An 8,262-nucleotide genomic window follows, 5' to 3' on the forward strand; every position below is an offset into this window, starting at 1 on the left:
TCAGTCGTTTTTGACTCTTTGTGACCCCATGGACTGCAGCACTCCAGGCCTCCCTATCCTTTACAATCTCCCGGAGCTTGCTCAAACTCACGTCCATTGAATCGGTGATGCCATGCAACCATCTTGTCCTCTGTGGTCCCCTTCTCCTCCTGCCTCAGTCTTTCCCAGCATCAGGATCTTTTCTAATGAGTCAGCTCTTGCTTAATTATTCTTTAGTTTATAAATTTCCCATTTCTAAGAGTAATAACCTGGACATTCATACTCTTAAAAATCCTATATATTCACCATTCATAGATTATTTTTTAATTCTAGATTCTAGAAATAGTTCATCCAGAAAACATATCACTCATTTGTTTCCCTTTAAATCATTGTGGTATGTAAATTTGCATTATATACATTTTGTTTTCTCAGTCTTTCTAATATTTTCCAACTATTATGATGAGAAATTGAGAATATTAGCCATAAAAATAACTCATAGCATTGTTGATATATTTCTTTAAAAAAAATCTATGTAATTGTGTGGGAAAGTACTAATAATGCAATCCCATTCCAGTTAAGATGGTAGAGGATTTACAGTGTCAGCAGATTCACAACAGGGACATTTCAAGTCTGTGTAAGTACTAATTACTTCACAGAAAGATTTTAGAATTTTAAGAACAACAGAATGCCTGGGTCATTTTTGAATCTTAATTTTAGGCTTAAAGGATATATATATTATATCAGTAATCAAAAGTAAATATTCTTCATTATAAAACATGTTCTGTTTCTGCCCTTCTGAAAGGTCAAAAGAGGCTCTAACCTGGCTTGCAGACAGAAAAGAGTGAAGAATTATTAGTTACCTAAAAGTGGAGGGAATTAGGATCTGATATTCAAATGCTTTCAGAAAAGAGATTTATAACCATATCAGTCCAAAAGAAGGGAAAAGACAGGAAGTTGATGTTTATCATTGTCCAGAATGCAAATGAAGACTAAGGAGAAAAGAGTAATCAGTGGGAAATTGACTGATCTCCAAATGTGACTAACAAGTAGGGGAAGGCCATAAAGAAAATATCAGATATTCAGCTATGTGATCACCCAGGAAAACCTGCAGAACACGGTCTCTGAGGATAGAATTGCTAAATTAAAATGATAAAAAATAAAAAGAAAATATTGATGGTAAATAAGTATGTCTCAGAAATAGCACTGTCTGAGTTTACATGTAATGAGTCAAACTGATTCAAAAACAAGGGTCACAGCAAAGTCTCTAATGAGAAACAAGTATACAGTATCAGTGTTAGAGGGACATGGGTAAGGAAAAGCCATCTCACAAAATTCCACAAGATAATAACTAGTGGCCACCAACCAATTTATTCATCATTATCCATTCCTTCTCCTTTCTTTGCTGTTATATAAAACTAAAAAGAAAACTTTCTGCTGACTGTGGAAGACTAGGTTCTTTGGAGCAAACAATCCACCCCTTATTGAGAACTAGGACCTCTGGGTAACATAACACACACACACACACGCACACACACTCTCACACACATGCACACAACTGTTTATAAGTTTAAGAAAGTTAAAATGTCAATGAAAAATTGAAGGATTCAATATGAGAGGGAAGAAAACTTCATGGATGTGAGCCTTAAATTGGTGCTTTCTTTTCTAAAAGCATTGGACCTCAAAGTGTGGCCCGAGGTAAGCAGCATCAGCATCACATGCAGACTTCTGAGTAATGCAAATCCTCAAGCAATACTCTAGATCCAATGAATGGAAAAATATGAGAGTGGAGTCCAGAAATCTGCATTCTAACAAACACTCCAGGTGATTCTGATGTACACTAAAGTTTCAGAATTGCTATCCATGATGGATTTAATGATTTAAAAGTAATTACTAGAACACATTAAAATGCTTTTGATAGGGTCATAGTGCTGATGGAATAAAAATTAGAATTATAAGCCTCCAAAGAGGAGTTATATATCTACAGATAATATACATATACTTTATGCTATTAGGGTAGAAAAATATTTGTTAAATTGTAAACAAATATTCCAAACTAGAAAAATGATAAATTGGATCACATTAAAATGTGTAACTTATGTTCACCAAAAGTCACTTCTAGTTTAAAAAAAAAAAAAAGATGAGTCAGAGTGGAAGAGAATATTTGCCTGACATGTAATCAATAAATAGGTCACATTTAGAATATATTTTAAGAAAAACACCTCTATGCATCAATATAAAATGAACAATCTAAAAGAGAAATGGAAATGAGAATTGCTAGAAATATCCTAAGGATAAGATGAGTTTGGTGTAGAGAGAAACTGAGACAAGTTCAGGATTATTGGAGTTCAATATAGGGAATGGCTGGAGATGAAAACAGAGAGGAAAGCAGTGACTTGAAAAACATTGTGTGTAAGTAGGGGATTGTAGAAAATGAAGGGAATAAGATAATAGATAGACCCATTAAAAAGCTGTGACCTCAATCCATGTTATAGATAACAGAGCCACCTACTATAGAAATGGCAGTGGCAACTGGAAAGATGCAGCATAAATTGTGTGTGTGTGTGTGTGTGTGTGTGTGTACGTGTATGATTGAATGATTGAATATGAGGGGTAAGGAATGAGGAGACAAATTTAAACCCAGGTTTCTGACTGGAGCATCAAGAACCATTTGCAAGACAGTAAATCAAGGGAAAAAATGTTTTATTTTAATTTCTATAATTTTACTGTCTTTCTTATGTTGTTCAGTCGCTTAGTCATGTCCAAGTCTTTGCAACCCCATGGACTGCAGCACGCCAGGCCTCCCAGTCCATCACCAATTCCCGGAGCTTGCTCAAATTCATGTCCATCGAGTCAGTGATGCCATCCAACCATCTCATCCTCTGTCATCCCCTTCTCCTCCTGACTTCAGTCTTTCCCAGCATCAGGGTCTTTTCCAATGAATCAGTTCTTTGCATCAGGTAGCTAAAATCCAATGTAGTAGATAATATTTTTATCCCATTTACAGTTCAGGAAGTTAACAAAACTAAGTAAATGGCCCCAATTCACAAAACTCGTCTGTGGCAAATGGAGATTTATACCCAAATAATGTGATTCTGGAGTCTGTGGTCTTAACCATCCTGGTCTATCACTAAAGTGGCCTTAACTTGTTTCTTTTTCTCCTGCCAATACAATGGTATTTAACTTGGTTGCTCTGATTGGAAAATTTCCTGTAGCAGTAGCCTGTACAAACAGGCTGAGGAAAATTGCTGGGACCCTCATATTCTCTTTATGAGCTAAAGTCCCAGTGTGTGCTACTGATGGTCATAATTTGCAATGAATGAATATCCTCTTCATTGCCTCCAATCATTTCTCTAGGCAGGTAGCACTGAAGTTTCACTATATTCTAAGTGAAAGTGAAGTCGCTCAGTCGTGTCCGACTCTTTGCGACCCCATGGACTGTAGCCTATCAGGCTCCTCCGTCCATGGGATTTTCCAGGCAAGAGTGCTGGAGTGGATTGCCATTTGCTTCTCCAGGGGATCTTCCTGACCCAGGAATCGAACCTGGGTCTCCCACATTGCAGGCAGACGCTTTACCGTTTGAGCCTTAGAATAAAGAATATTTTAACAGGGGTGTGATAGTTGAAAAAAGAAAAAGGTATGGAAGGATGGTTAAACTTGTGGTTCTGAACAAACAGAACCCGTTCTCTACAGAATTCTGGACATTTCTGGACAACTCACATCAGTGCCTATTATCCGCAATAGAGTTTAGATATTCCAGAACATGAGTTTTGGTGAAGTTTAGCTCACCAAGCAACTGTTTCTTTTATAATACATTCAGTGATCATAAGTTTTGCTTCAACAGGAGTAGAATTTTTATTCCCAAACTTGGTATATGTAATAATCAGTTAATTTCCAGGTTAATATATATCATTATTGTTTCAAGTAACAGATTGAACTCCAAGAGCATTTGTTGAAAATATTGAAAGTTCAAGAACCAAGACCAGGTTTTCTAAAGGGTAGGGAAAATCCCTTAGAATGAGAGTCTACTTCTGAAATCAGGATATCATCATAAAGGTATTTTCACTCTTGCTCCGAATTTCCTAGGACCTCCTAGGTCTTTATAGGATGGAAACTAACATAATTTTATTGATGATTAAATCAGTGCTCTGTGGGTGCCAATAGCTGAAAGGAGACCTGGATATTTTAAGGGATAAAAGAGAATTTTTCCAAAGGGATCTAAGTATATCAATCTGATATCATCATGAAACAAACCACCCAAAAATATAGTGTATTAAAACAGCATTCACTTATTATTATTCACTTACTACAGCATGGCTCACAGTTGGCTGATCTAGGTTGCACTTAGCTATCTTCATTTTTGATGGTGGTTCTGCTTAATCCTACTGGGAGCAGCAGATTTTCTTAAGTACAGTATTATCTTGGTGATGACAGAGGTGCTAAATGGTAAGCAGAATCATGGGGGGAGGGAACTTCTTAAGCTCAAGGCTCAGAAGGATTGTTATTTGGTGAAAGCAGTTCATATGGCCCAAACCAAGGTTGAGGTGTGGAGGAACACAGGATGAAGGGAAATGTGTAACCCAAGGTAAGGCCGTGGCAAGATCGTAGGTGATGGAAGAGTTGAAGAATCCAGGCTAACAATTCAATCAACCCTTCTTGTAAGCTTTCAAAATTACAAAAATTATATATAAAAGGCTCTAGGAAAAATAGGAAGAATAGTGAGAAAAATCTCAATCTAAAATTCATATAGAGAATCTCATTTAGGTAGCATCCTGCCCAGAACCTAGCTGACCTCTTACTGACATCTGTAAATGCCTTATTCTAACAAGAAGTAAAGAAACTGAGAGAGAAATTCTGTTTAGCTTCTTTGGGTCACGTGTGACCACTCCTACTCCCAGGAGTGAAGGGTGGAGGTGCTCTTGGCTTGGCAATCAATGATCATCCTAAAGCCACAAGTGTAGGGATGTTACTCAACTCAGGTTCAGCTGCTTGTTGCTTGAAAATCAATACTTGAGAAGCAAGTGCTGGTAGAAGCAGAAAATGCTTTTAATCAGAAAACCAGCATTCTGGGGAGAAGGCAGACCCTTATCTCAAATCCAACTCCAAAGATTCTGCTTGGTCATGAAAGTTTTTAAAGGGAAAAGGGGAAGTAATCTCAGTTAATCATTGAGTTAGGAAATCAGACTCATTCCCATCTCCTACTACATGAAGGCTTGTTGACTCATTGTGATCTTTCTTTAGATGCTAATTCCTTCACACAGTTTATTGGAGAGATTATTGAAGGGGAAGTTAGAAAAGAGATCTAGTCACCTACTTCTTTGATCTATGGAAAGAACCATCAGGTTAGAGCAAGGATATCCTGTTCTCAAAAGGTTTGAAAGCTATTTTTGAGCCAGAGAGAAGTACAGCATGGGGATACTTGGTTTAAGGTTAATTAAAACACAGCTTTGCTAAAGTGACAAGACAAAAGAGGTCTCCTGCAAAGAGCTCTTTCCTGCCAAAAGCTGGCTACAAATCTTCACTTGTCAGACATTATTCCATTTCTGTGGGATTATGGGCAAATTCTGTCATCTGTAACTTCTTCATGTTGACATAGCATGCCATATTCTTACAATGGAAGATGTTGACATAGGTCTGTAGTTCTCTTTGCTGACAATTTTAGTTGCTTGCTTAATTTATAGGCAATTTATAGGCAGGGAAAGCTACAATTATTTTGATGCTCACAAAAATATAGATTATTGTGAGCAATAGTGTTAATCCCACTCTCTTAAGGCCAGTTACTGGAACTGTACTAACCATAGATTCAGGACTGCTCAAAATGGAGCAGCTTATGTCATCATTACAATCTGGTCATCATTCAGTTAGCTTTTCCCCTCTGATGGATGTTATAGTATCTGTAGAACAATTCAAGAATGTGCATCAGACCTTGAGTCTACGATTCTATTGTCCTAATCATTAACTGCCTGAACATTCTCTTTTGTGCTTCAGAGATGCCTGGGAGACTTCAGCTTTTCTACAAAGAAGGGTCGGGGACATGGAGGGTGTCTTTGTGCTTGAGTGGGCAGGGAGGGATGCAGGATTCTGCTCAGTTCCAGGGATAATTTGTTTCCCTAAAGAAATGATAGTTTCTACTTTGCTGAAAATAAAGGAGAAAATATTCTGGACTGATGAAAGTAGCTGATGTCTACTACAATTATTTAGGACACTTTGACATCCAGCTGTATATTATCCTTATCAAAATTATCCCATCTGCAATATGATGTCAGGGTCATCACCAAAACTGAGACAAACAGACACAATCTTAAATTATGAATGAACTAATGAGTTCAATCCTTGAAGGATCAAGGGAACAGAACAAATATGAACTGAAGGATCATTTTACAAGATAAGAGTTAGACATTGCAGTAAATGTGAGCAAATAATTAAAAGTTTTGAGCCTCTAGTGCTTTGGAATTTTGAAACAATTGTGCCAGTCTGTTTTCAGCCTAGAGGTGGAAATGCCAAGTCATTTTGAGGATATTTTCTATTCTGAGGGAAAAAAAAGAAAACCTTCTTTAGTTATGTAAATGTGGAAGTAGAAGCAATTCTTGCCCTGAAGAATTAGTATAAAAAGATCTTTTTGGATTTCCTAAGATCTAGCAATTTTTTTCTTCCTTTAGTGTGCAGAATTCTGAAAAAAAGTAGCAGTGTTGAGCCTGTCTGGTTTAAGAATAGTAACCTTCCCTATGCTCTTTGAGACAGAAAAGATGTTATTTATTTAGACCACTGATTTTTTTTATTGTTATCATTTTGTTTGTAGCTAGATCAAATCTGAATGGATGGATACATATTTCAAATTATAATTAACCATGCCATTTCATTTTTTGTATTTCTTTATATATTTGTCCCTTGGCAGATCTCCAAATCTCCTCTTTCAAGGTTTTAAATTGATTGTGCATAACCACATTTTGGTCATCATTACAAGATTACACTGCAGTTTTGCATAGGTGATGTCTAGTTTTCATATTAAGAACTGTGTAGAAAAAAATAGCGAATGTACTCATAGTACAGTAGAAAACTGTTCCCTTAATCCCCACAGACTTCTAAAGGTTTTTGTGGGTTTGTTGGTTCTTTTGTTTGTTTGGGGTCCATATGAAGCAAAGGTGTTAGGGTTTTAGGTGAAGTAGTTAGACTTTGTAAGGCTTAAGGTATGGAGCTTTGCAGAACTTCGCAGAACTGCTTCCTGCTCAGGAAAAATTCCATCACCACCAATCCAGCCATGCCTTCTTGGAGAACTGACTTTCAAGAGGCTGTGTCATGGAATATTTACCAGCTAATTTCTCTGGTAATATTTTTGCTGACATTGCATCCTGCTGGGGAAATAGAATTTTAAAAGGTCTCCCCACCTGGAAAGCTTCTCCACAAAGGTAATAGCAAAAGAAAACAGTTTGATTATTGAATAAGGATTAAACCAGATGTGATGTGCATCACATGCTGTCAGCTAAGAGATTGCAAAGACAGGACGGAATCTCATCCACTTAGAAAGCTGTCTTAATCTGTTTGGGCTACTGAAATCAATAGGCCATAGGTTAGGTTACTTTTAAGTGACAGAAATTTATTTCTCATAGTTTCAAAGACTGGAAGTCTGAGATCAGAGTCATAGCTTGGTCAGGGTCTGGAAAGAACCCTCTTCTGGGTTGCAAACTGCTGACTTTTCATTGTATCCTCCCATGGCAGAGAGCAGAGAGGGCAAGTAAGACCTCTCATGACTTATAAGGACACTAACTCCATTCATGAAGTCTCCACGATTATAACCTCATAAAATACAATTATCAGCTAAAGACTCCCAGTTCCTAATAACATCACAATTGTGGGAATATGATTTCAACATAGGAATTTTAAGAGGCCATAAATATTTGGTTCATAACAGTAGCCAAGCTGTTATGTTACAACTCTTCATACACCTTTTCCAAGATAAACAATCTCTACCATACAGAAGGCTGAATGCTGAAGAATTAATGCTTTCTAATTGTGGTGCTAGAAAGATTCTTGAGAGTCCCATGGACTGCAAGCAGATCAAGCCAGTCAATCCTAAAGGAAATAAACCTGAATATTCATTGGAAGGACTGATGCTGAAGCTGAAGCTCCAATACTTTGGATACCTGATTCAAATAACTGACCCATTGGAAAAGACCCTGATACTGGGAAAGACTGAAGGCAGGAGGAGAAGGGGCGACAGAGGATGAGATGGTTGGATGGCATCACTGACTCAATGGATGTGAGTTTAAGCAAATTCAGAGAGATGTG

This window comes from Bos indicus x Bos taurus, chromosome 14, assembly GCF_003369695.1.
Source record: "Bos indicus x Bos taurus breed Angus x Brahman F1 hybrid chromosome 14, Bos_hybrid_MaternalHap_v2.0, whole genome shotgun sequence".
In the NCBI taxonomy this organism is placed as follows: Eukaryota; Metazoa; Chordata; class Mammalia; order Artiodactyla; family Bovidae; genus Bos; species Bos indicus x Bos taurus.